Below are 12,562 nucleotides of genomic sequence, written 5' to 3'. Positions count from 1 at the left end.
CTGAACTGACTGAGCCGCCCAGGCGCCCCAGGAGCTCTAACTTTTTTAAATGAGTTGAATATGTTCTATAGTAAAAATGATAATTTAATAACTTGAAGAAGAGGCTTTTCTGAAAAGTCGCAGGTGAGCAATCCTTAAGTATAGTGACTTTGTATATATGCCATACATGTATTTAAAACATCCCACTGCTTCTCATTTTCCAGACTCTATTTGTTTCCTTTGTTTTAATGTTTATTTTTGAGAGAAAGAGAGACAGAGACAGAGAGAGTAGGTGGGGGGCAGAGAGAGAGGGAGGCAGGGGACCAGAAGCGGGCTCTGTGTTGTTAGTACGGAGCCTTCCGTGGGTCTCCAGCTCAGGAAACTCCGAGATCATGACTAGAGCTGAAGTCAGGCACTTAACTGAGCCACCCGGGCGCCCCTGTGTGTTCTCTAAGGCCTTCAATCAAAGCCTACTTTCTGCCTCTAAGGTCTCGGGTTCCCCCACCTGGAAGTAATCATGGAGCACAGATAAATAACCAGTAGAAAGACACTGGCATAATAAAGACTTTCATCACTGCTTTTTGATGAAGAACATAATACCTCTGGGATTCAGATAACCTCTTCCCCTACAGCTGCCTATTTTATCAGTTATGTTTATAGTTACAGCTATGACCTCTTTTTGTATCTTTGTTCTCTGCCTTCTTCCTGGAACTCGGAACCATGACATCTATTAAATTGCCCTTAAATTGTCATAGAGGATTTTGGAGCAGGAGACTAAACATAAACCTCAGAGATGAAAAAGTTGCCTGTTCCTGCCACGTGCTGCAGTTCCCTGAGCATCCGTGAGTATTAGGATTGGAATGCACTATGTTTCCCTATGTACCAAAACTAGCACCAAAACCAAGAAAAATTAGAACATGCCATGTTACTAGTGAAGTGATTTAATGAGAAGTTTGATCTTAATGTAGGAAGATCATTGGGATTTCAACCTAACTGTATCATTTAAAGTGTTATTTTGTATATATTCACGATGGAGTACTACATGGCAATGAGAGGGAATGACATATGGCCCTTCGTAGGAAAGTGGATGGACCTTGAGGGTGTCATGCTGAGTGAAGTAAGCCAGGCAGAGAAGGACAGAAACCATATGTTTGCACTCATAGGTCTAGCAGGAAAACAAGAGAGAGCTAATGGAGAACCAGGGGGAGCGGAGGAGGGAGAGAGCGTTGGGGAGAGAGAGGGATGCAAAACTTGAGAGACTATTGAATGCTGAGAATGAACTGAGGGTTGAGGGGGAAGCGGGAGGGGGGAAAAGAGGTGGTGGTGATGGTGGAGGGCACTTAAGGGGAAGAGCACTGGGTGTTGTATGGAAAACAATTTGACAATAAAATATTATGAAAAAAAATAAAGTGTTATTTTGGTCTGGTTTGTGTTCAAGGCAAACATCAAAACACTTAGAGATAAATGTGACTTGGGTTTTTACACATGCATCACTTTTCTCTTGATGAAAGGGTGTGGGTAAGGGTTCTTAGAAAATAAGTTTGCATAAATTCCTAAAACAGTAGTGAGAAGTAGTATTTCTTATATCCCATTAACAGGGTGTAAATGAGAACAAATACATGTCCCATTGACATCTAAAAGCCATTGGGCTTTTTAATAATAATTAATAAAAAAGGTTTTTAAATTTGTTTTGAAGGAGGAAGAGAGAGAGCACCAGGAGGAGAGAGGGAGGGGGGAAAGAGAAAGAGAGAGGAAGGGGGAAGAGAGGGAGAGAGGGGCGGGGGTGGGGGGAGAGAGAGAGACAGAGAGAATATGAATGAATGAATCTAAAGAATGAAAGCAGACTCTAGGCTCTGAGCTGTAAGCACAGAATCTGATGTTGGGCTTGAACTCACAAACCATGGTATCATGACCTGAGCTGAGGTCTGACACTTAACCAACTGAGCCACTCAGGTGCCTCAGAAAATAGTAATTTTTAAACTATGACGTTGACAAGGCAAAGAACACTGATAACACAGGAAAGATAGGGCTCTTTCCTGAGGGTAAGAAACTCATGAGATGGCTCCATTTGAGCAAAACTCATCAATAAAGACCAACGTTGCCAGCAAGCCTAACAGAAAGCCAGACTCCTTTGCCTATTATGACAAAAAGGCAAATTACCAGGAAAGCAGGGTGGCATGCCTCAGGGGTTTTCTCTAGGACAGATTTTATAGGATCACCCATTCTGCAGTCCCTGTGCCCGTAGCTAAGGCTCTAATAGCAGAGCTGCCCAATCCTTAGTCAAGATTAATAACAAAATCCATGCTTAAAATTTATGACCATGGACTGAAGATACACTGAAAGTTTAGAATAAGATGAAATGAAAATATAAGTAAAATAAATGAAACATAAACAAAAGTGAAATGATTTCTTAAGGAAGGCTAATATTTAGCTACCTTAAATATTCAGCTCTGCAGAACCGCCCCCCCCCCCCAAATGCTGAGCTACTGAGAGAAAAATGTGTTTCTGGAGACCACTGGTCTCATTGCATTTACACCACATGAGTCATATTGATCACCATGAATCTCTTTAGGAAGCACAGTCCGATCTGTCAAGCCACTATATTGTCTAATTTCATAATACATGTGTGACTATGGCTAAATTTCACCAATCCACACAATATTGAGTAACTAGTGGGGTTTAAAGTGGCTAAAGAGAAAAGGACAAAACATGAATATATTATGAGAAATCAATTATAAAAATGAATACATTTGGCATAAACTAAATATGTCAGATTTTCATTTATCTACTAAGCCTAAAAATAATGCATTTTATAATAAATATTAACAAAGATGCTCTGCTCACAGAGAGCAAATTTAACCATATGTTCCCCTGACTTTGGCACCAAAAAGTGTACAAACATATTATGTGAATTTCTCCATCTGAATTCAAACCACCTACTCATATCCTGACACTTATCCAGAAACTAGTAACATCCTAAACCAAAGATGTACCTAAAAATTTAAAAAGAAATCGTTTCTGTAAGAGCACCTGGGTGGCTCAGTTGGTTAAGCGTATGACTCGTTATTTTGGCTTAGGACATGATCTCAGGGTTGTTGGATCAAGTCTGGATCAGGCTCTGTGCTGGGCGTGGAGCCTGCTAAAGCTCTTCTCCCTCCCTCTTCCTCTACGCCTCTCCTCTCCCTGCCTCCTTGGCTCTAAATTAACTAATTAATTAAATAAAAATTGAAAAAAAGAGTGTGAAAGAATTCTTGATGAAGCCAGAAAATCAAATAGTAAAGTAGAATGAGTAGGAAAAAAACCAAGAAACAAAAAATCAAACAGAGATATCATGCACAAGGAAAAAGATTCTCAACTTCAGACTCCCCATCCATAGAAGAAGACTATTTACATGTTTCACAATATTATGGGGGGGGCAATAAAATGATGCTCTCTGCATTATTATACAGATATAAATTGACATACCAGTATATAAGAAAAATATGTACAGTACGGAAAAATTTTATGCAAAAGTAATCATATTCTCAATTTATGAAAAACAAAAACTCATTGATGAAAACTGTAATAGTTTTTTGCGACATCATGAACAGATAAAGATAAACAGATCTTTAAGACAGAAGAATAATCTTTGCATATAATTTCATAAACTAAAACTATAGGAAAAAATTAAGCTTTGATTTCTAATTAGCTAAGGCTGTGGCACAGAAGAGTAGATCCCCAAGCCCCTCATGTTTAACTTAGGAATACTCTGTAACCATCTGATTATTTTGTAGAAGATTCATCGTCGTAATCACTTTTTTGGCATATGCTCAGCTTTACAGTCTCTCATCTAAATAGCAAGTATGAGGGGCGCCTGGGTGGCTCAGTGGGTTAAGCTTCTGACTCTTGATGTCGGCTCAGGTCATGACCTCATGATTCCTGGGCATGAGCCTGTTTGGGATTCTCTCTCTCCCTCTCTTTCTCTTCACCTCTACTTCTCACACTTGCTATCAAATAAATAAAACTGTAAAAGAGTAAATAGCAAGTCTGAAATGATAGGTTGTAAGGAAAGTAATTCCTGTTTGAATCAGGACTTCACCTTCACCCGACACGTCCTTGGCCATAGGCTTCTGAAGCCTCCTGAAAATAAGACATTTCGCTTTCCTTCACACTCCTCTCTGGCACGCATTTAAAGTCCAAAGAACATCATATAAAGCAGCTACACAATCTAGTTTTAACCTTCATGTCCAATCCCCTGTCCTTTTAACTCCCCCCCCTCAAGAATCTTGTCTCACTCACAGAAGGCTGCGGGTTTTAATACTCAAGAAGCTTTCACGCATGGAAATGCTCCGTGTGTCCGGAATATCACCCTCTAGGCTTTTTGTTTGTCAAAATCTCCTTTATTTCCCAAGGTCCAGATCTAACAGTGCCTCCTCTGGGAAGCCCTCCTGGGTTCCCTCCACAGAATTAGGAGCACTGTCCCCTAGCGCTCTCAACAATCTGGTCACACCCTTAAAATTCCATTTACCATGCTAACTCCACCTGTCTTTAATAGGATGTGAGTTTCTTGAGGGAAAGTATATGTCTTATCCATCTGTAAAGGGAGAATAAATATCCCTATTGCTTAGCCGTGATATTGTCAGAAAAAATGGAATAAATACCTACAGAGAACCAAGTAAATCCAGCACTTAGTAAACCCTCAGTAGAGGTTCCCAGCTCTTTACTTGTTTCATGGACTCCGTGTATAGCAAAATATTTTCCATATAATGAATATTTGCTAAATAAACCACTTTAGGGTTTATTGAGATGTAATTTCCTCCTATTAATCACATTCCTTGTTGATACAGATAAGTGAAAATATTTAAGCAACTAACCAGAGAGGTTAAGAAATCATGACAAAAGAGTAAAGTTTAAAACTTTTTCCATTAAAAAGTTATCTTGCAAAAACTCAAGTTGGAATTCATATTTGATGTCCAGCTGCATTAAGCTAATGTGGAAAAAATACAAACTCATAACGCAAGTATTTTGCTTACAAAATATCAACAGGATTCAGGTCAAGTATTCCTCCCCACAGAGCAAATAAAAATTCCAGTGAAAGTATTTTAACCCTATTTTTCAAATATTATATAATGTGTACAATAAGCTCAAAGTTTTAAAATGATCTTTAATGGTAAAATTGCATTATAATGATCCATAAGGGATGTTTCAGAGAACAGTAAAACGTTTTATCTTGGCATATTTCTTTTTTTAAATTTTTTAATGTTTTCTTTGATTTATTTTTGAGAGAGAGAGAGTGACAGCATGAGCAGGAGAAGGTCAGAGAGAGAGGGAGACAGAATCAGAAGCAGGCTCCAGGCTCTGAGCTGCAGCACAGAGCCGGAAGCGGGGCTTGAACCCATGAACCACGAGATCACAACCTGAGCCAAAGCCAGACGCTCAACCGACTGAGCCACCCAGGTGCCTCAGTATATATCTTTACTTTTCCATGGTTTTTATACTTATAAACTTCTGTAGGTTATAACAATGTAATGGAAGATATGATATTGCTGTATTTTATTATTTAAACATGTGATTATACCCATTCTCAGCATCTGCTCTTGCCCAGTAGAGGCATAGTGCTAGGTCTGCAAGTGAGGATGCTTGTGACACAGTCTCTCTGGATTGCTTTACTCATATGTTTATCCTTCAGGGCTCATGAATTTAAGGTCATGCTTTGATATCTACTGTGTTAGCTATTTCCCACGTAGGAAAAAACTATTCCTTTAGACTATGATCAGTTACTACATTTTGCCAGGCCTTTCTGAGATGATGTAAGCAGAGTTCAGTGTACACCCATCACAGAAAGAGAAGGGCCATCAAGTCATGTCCTCCAATGGGGAGTGTGCAAATGGCATATTTATGGGTGATTAAAACTGATCAAATACTCATTTCTGAGAACTGCAGAGCCTAGTCTTTCTGTGGAGTTCTATTTGAAGCCAAGCATTGGATGTTGTGGTACCCCTGTTATAAATATCTAACATAAAAATTTAATTGATGGTGACTTCAAAATTAGAAAGAATAGAAATGTAATTTTGGGAGAGATTTAAAATAGTTGTATAATGAATGCAAAATGGAATTGTACTTCAAGAATAAAACTGGAATTAGAAATCACAATGGCTTAGTTTTATAACTGAGGGCATAACTGATATGGCCATCGATACTTAATTGCCTCAGTTCTTGCAAAGAAATACAATTAAATCAAAGGATTCAGGTATTTTTATCTGATACCATGGATTTTTTTTTTTATTTCTATGCTCTGGTGAATTTGAAAACAAAAAGTAGAAGAAGGAGAAAAGGATGGAGGGAAAATTCATTTAACATGATAAATGCAAAATATAAATGTGTGGGGTTTGAAGCTCAAGGTCAGTCTCTTCAGGTGGGAGTCACAGAGTTAGGAGTTCACTATCAAAGAACGGATCTGTGAATGTATGATTCCCATTCCTATTCAAACCCCAGACGAGTCTGTCCATAACGATGCTTCTTAAAGCATGTTACTAACCACTCATAGGGGACACTTGTAAAATATATAGCAGGTGACACAGGCATGAAGTAGGTGGGGGACCAGTTTACTGGAAGCTCTGACACGCTCCAGGCAGTCTCGGTAGACTACGAATTGTCTCTGCTCCATGTGGATTTTTTAAAAGTCCTGCTAGGTATTTTGGGTAAGTGAAAGCCTAAATACAATTATCTGAGCCTAAAAGTTAACTTCACTTTAGGTATAAACACAAGTTTTTATGCATGCTTTTAAATACACATCATTTCAGACATGTCACTACTTTGTAAATCAAGGGAATATTGTACTTTGTACCGTTTGGAACTTAACCAATAGTTTTTCACCATTTGGAAAGTTCATGTCACCGCAAGCTGTGAGCTGCCACATCACACATGTATCCAATGGCAGCTGTAGCTGCTGCTGCTTTGGTGATTTTAAATGGAACAAGTGGATTTAAAAAGCAGAAAGACTGGATCAAAGCAGCGCTCCATCCTGAGCAACTTGGCCCTCTTGGGAGAAGTAGGTTAGCTGGATAGCCTCAGTTTCCTTACTTCATTAAAAGCCATGACCAGGATATAAAATAGGTTTGGAAGACACTTCACACTGGACTATAGCCCAAAATACTTCTGATGCTATTAAGAATAGCATATTCAAATATTATCATCAGTCAGGAGAATAAGGCCCCATATAGTGAGATGACTTTGGGAAGTTTGTTCTATCTAAATAGTTTTAAATTACACACGTTACAAAGGAAATACAATGTAATCCAAGAACCTCCCTCTAAGGCACTTTGCTGTCTTCCTACAATGTATTTTCTCCTTCAGATCAAAGGATTGTGCTGAAACACATGTTCAAAGATTCAAAGATGTCAGGGTTTTTTTTATTATCGCATGAGAGAAAGAAAAATGGGAGGAGCAGAATTCAAGTTGAGGATGACTAAGAATAGGAGCATGGGGGTGTGGGCTGGAAAGAAACAGAAATTGGTGTGCATTTGTTAAAGTTTAGAAGTGGTGCCAAAAGGACATCCCACTACAGCATGAAATATGAAAGAAAAGCTGCCTGTCTTGAAAACTCTGTCTTGACCGGGGGGGGGGGGGGGGGGGCTTTAGCTAGTTTTCAAAAACGTCCTTGACAAAATAAAAAGTCTGTCAAAATTGCTACTGTGCTTACACAGCTATATTTTCAACTTTGTATCCACAATTACACTTCTTTTGAAAATATGCCCACTCATATGCCCACCCTAACAGAACGCAGGAAGAATCATGACAAGAAGCAGGTTGCAGGGAATTCAGTACTGCGGAAGAAAACAGAGTAGCAGGAACTAAGTTAGGCTCACTAAGTATTTGTAGGGTGTGGCTGGTGCGTCCATGCTGGTTTACTAGCATTGATTTTTTTAAATTTAGCAAAACACCCAGTTTTCAGTAATTTCCCCCCTGATTCCTCATCCTTTATTATGTCACAAGCAACGAACATACCATTTTCCCTTTCCCCCCTTCACTATGTTCTTTTCAATAGAGTTAAAGAGGTCACATCACAGCCAACCACTGACTTCCCATCTGTCCTCATCAAGGCAAAGTCACCAAGAACCCTTGCTGCGCTGTCCTTCGTGACGGCTATGTCTGTGGCACCGATGCTGTTGGAGCCTTTGGTTTTCTGGGATCCCAAATATGGCACTACAAACTAATTAACTGAAAGAACTTGGGATAGAGAAAAGAAACCAAAGAAACTCATAGTATTCAGGAACTTCCTAAGTTTATCAGTCATCAAGTCCAGGAATAAAAGAGATATCATCCCTTGAAAAACAGCAAAAAATATACATCGATGGGAATTAAATCGTCAGCAAGTAGCAGGTTCTAATCTCTCACTTTTTGCTTTTGTCTATTCAGATGAATTGTACCCAAGAACATTGAGAGATCTTTGTTTTTAAGGAAAGAGGAATGAAATAAAGACAAACGAAAAGAGATATACTTTTAATTTAATTTAAAGATAAGCTGTGATATAGAATCCTAAAAGTGAAGTCTGATTTTGACCATTTTTTTGAATTGTCAGAGTGAGAAAGAATTTCCTAGGCACCATGAAAATTCCAGATTTTCGGGTTAAAAGAAAAGAAATGCTGACTCTATTCTATAATGCATTGAGGGTTGACCTCAGTTCTGTGAAATCCGATTTCTGATGCAACAGCAGGCTCCTGTCCTTGCCACTGGCTTGCTCCAGGGCTCAGGCTGCATAATAACCAGGCTCCTCTGGATTGTGGTATTAGGGGGGCATATGAAATAAAGTATCTAACACATCCATAATACCTTTCATGTTCATAGCTCAAACAGCTTTATAAAATCCAATTAATTCATCAAGCTTCATAAACTCTGAAGGACACACAAAATTATAGCTCTACATGTGGCTAACTAGTGGCAGCAAGCCCTCTGATACAGGGTTTAACAGAATCCAGATTTAACTCTCCAGGTTCTGAGCTTTCATGCACCTACAGAAAGGCAGGGACATGATAAAGAATCTCTGAGTCACTAGCAAATTCTAAGAATTGTGAGTTGGACTAAGAATGCATTATAGAACTGATGTGCACAGAAGACGATGACCTCACTGCCAACACCCAAAAGAATCCCTCTATCTCTACTTGCGTAAAGAGGGTTTAGATAATTAGGAGAGGGTTCTCCCATTCGCATGCTCTGGCTGAACACGCAAAATTGCTTGACAGAAGCCTCTGTGTGGCACACCAAATGAAATCTGAATTCATAGTAAGCAGAAATAATTTCATTTAAATATCTATGTGTAATATATTTTATTTATTTTGAAATACTAAATAAACCCTTACCTAGTGTTCACAGCTCATACCTCATTTCCCAGATGAAGTGAGGTGCTTTTTCAAGCTGAAGCAAAAATGTCCTGCTTGGACTAACTTGCTTCCTGGCGAAACCCAGTTTGCTAGTTATGAAAGAGTATCAATATCTTTGTGATTAAAACAGATGGTTTTCCAACAGAAAACTGCACTGTCCAAAGCATTATAAGCAGAGGGACAAATGATAGGAGTCCTAAGAGTTTGGTCCAGGACATGGGGTCTTCCCGCAGTGAATATAATCAATGAAAGGCAGTAAGAGTCGATGGAGATCTGGAGTGTCCGCCTCACATAGTGCAAACTCATTGTCTGGGTGACCCTGTACGGATCATCCTTCTTCTTGAGCCCCAGGGTTCCTTATACAGACATGGGAATAACAAACCTGCTTCTTGTGGGTTGTTGAAATTACTAAATAGGAAAAAAAAATGTCTATGAAGAGCCTATTAGGTTTCCAATAAATCACAGAATGTTTTTAAATAATTTCTTCCATATACCCCATAAATCCCAGGCCCACTGAACACTTGTAAAACCTGGAAAAAACGTTTCCTATGTGGGTGAAATACAGGACAGGTGACAGAACTTGGCAACAAATGAGCACTCGGAATGAGGGCAGGAAAAGGACACAGGTAATAAGGGAAGTAGAGTCAAGGACCATTGATCCCCACCCGTTCCAGTCCCTACGCCCTGGGCAGTAGTTAGAAGTCACTTTCCTCCTTATTGCTAGTAGCTTTTCTTCAATGGGTGGAAGCTTCAGGAAGCACTTTTGATCTCAGTTTAAAAACTTCCAAAACAATTATTCCTTTCAGATAAAAGGACACATGTTAGTAAACAGCAGGTCTTAGGACTGGAGGTAGGATTTTCCTTCCACTAGGTATGTAAGCGTATACATACGAAAGTGAATGCAGTATAACTCTGACAATATGTAAACTTATTAAATGAGCTATGTTTTCATATGCCTCATTTATTAAATTCTCAAAATAAATCTATGGATTTGGTATTTGTAACCTCCATTGGATAGATTAGGCCAACAAGGGTTAAGTAATTGGACCAAATATTGGTGGACACATAGTAGTATAACACAGGTAGTACATAGCACCAATCAGCCATTTGGTTTTCATGACAACTGCATATATGACTGACACGATTCTAGAGTGTAGATTAAGTGGGATAGATGTCAAGACAACACAGGAAAGCCCATTCAATCCCAGAATTCTACTATTCTTGTTTCTAGAATTATGATATTTTCTCAAAAAGACTTCATCTGACTTCAAAACTATGATATCTGAAATAGTACTATTAATATTTCTTTCTAGTTTTACTGATGCCAAGGCAATCACAGAATATCAGTTAAAATCTTTTTCTAGACTGAATTTGCTGATGCTTATTATATGCAAGGCTAAGTCTTAACATAAATGTGTCATTTAGCATGTTCACAACAACCCTATAGGATTAGAACTGTTATTGTTATCTTGGCCACGAAGAAACAGAGGCACAGAGGATGGTGGAGCTTTCTGAAGGGCGCACTATTAGTAGGGCTGAGAAACCAAGCCAGATGTATTTAGCTCCAGAATGTGCCATCTTAATGACTGTGCTATAATGGTATTGTATGCAGCGCTCTTTTTATAAGTAAGAAAGATTCTAGGTTTAGAATAATGATAAAAGTCTCACCAAGGACATGTATATGTGCGTAAATACGATTGACCAGGACTGATCAACAAACTCAAAATCAGTATTTTCATATACATTTTGCCTGAGGCTAAGACTACATTTAAAAATTATTAACTACGGGTGCCTGGGTGGCTCAGTCAGTTAAGCGTCTGACTCTTGGTTTTGGCTCAGGTCATGATCTCATGGTTCGTGGGGTTGAGCTCTGCATCAACAGTGTCAGTGCACTGACAGGGCGGAGCCTGCTTGAGGTTCTCTCTCCCCCACTCGCTGCCCTCCCTTGCTTGCTGCCCCTGCCCCGCTTGCATTGTTTCTGTCTCTCTCAAATAAGCTTTTCTTAAATAAAATAAATTTCACTACGAGTTTAATCTTTTGCATTGTTTAGAAATATTAGCACATACCATATTAATAATAAACACATAAAACTTTAAAATAGTGTTATTCTGAAACATTTTGAAATATTTTGGTCCTGGAGAGGAAACACTTGTTTTCTATATATATTTTTAAGAAGCTCCTTGGCTCATAGGAAAAAACAAAATTGAACTGACAATTCAGTCTTCTCATCCCAAACACAATAAAGATATGAAGCACCAGATTATTTGTTGTAAAAAATAACTTAATGGGGCACCTGAGGGGCTCAGTCTGTTAAGCGTCCGACTCCAGCTCAGGTCATGATCTTACAGTCTGTGAGTTTGAGCCCCAATTCGGCTCTGTGCTAACAGCTCAGAGCCTGAAGCCTGCTTTGGATTCTGTGTCTCCCTCTCTCTCTGCTTTTCCCCCACTCTTTTTCTGTCTCGCTCTGTCTCAAAAATGAATAAACATTAAAAATTATTTTTAAAAATGTCAGAACACAGCATACTTTTATGTGTACCATTTAATATTATGTGCTATAATTTAGTATCATATTATGGATAATTAAGAGGGCTAGAGAAAGGCATTCAGACCTAAGGACGGGAGACCAATGAAGGCACATAAACCAAGGGAAAACCGAACGAAACATAAGTGCTCACTGCACACAAACCGCACACACCCACACTACATGGAGCTATATCCTTAGGAAAGAGACACAGAAAGATGATACTTAGTGGGTATATAGTAAATGATTCAGTAATTTGGAAGCAAGCCCAGGATGTACATTTTCATTATTTCCTGTCCCCATTTTACAGCTTTCCAGTGTTTCAAAGTATGTGCTTTCAAGATTCCCAGAGCAATGCACTGACGTTTAGCAGCAGAGCAGGGGAAATTAAAAAGATGTTCGCTTTCTCTCGAATGAACACTCGATTTCACTCAAAATGAACACAATTATGTCACTATTATAAACAATCAGGTGAATGTACAAAACTATCATAAATGATCGGTTAGAACCACTTACTTAAATAAGTAGTCTGAAAATTGGATACTAGCCACAATTCCTAATTCATTAATTTTACAATCGTCCATTTTTTTTATTGTTTATTTCTGAGAGAGAGAGAGAAAGAGAGACAGAGTGTGAGTGGGGGAGGGGCAGAGAGAGAAGGAGACACAGAATCCCAAGGAGGCTCCAGGCTCTGAGCTGTCAG

General features: G+C 38.9%; 1 protein-coding gene across 5 annotated transcripts in view; it reads right to left on the bottom strand.

The window, feature by feature from the left end:
- The window catches only part of NOL4 (nucleolar protein 4), a 401,348-nt gene that overhangs the window by 79,444 nt on the left and 309,342 nt on the right, over positions 1-12,562 (bottom strand). The window lies entirely within an intron of this gene.

This window comes from Suricata suricatta, chromosome 14, assembly GCF_006229205.1.
Source record: "Suricata suricatta isolate VVHF042 chromosome 14, meerkat_22Aug2017_6uvM2_HiC, whole genome shotgun sequence".
Classification (NCBI taxonomy): Eukaryota; Metazoa; Chordata; class Mammalia; order Carnivora; family Herpestidae; genus Suricata; species Suricata suricatta.
This window is presented reverse-complemented; position numbering and strand designations above follow the sequence as displayed.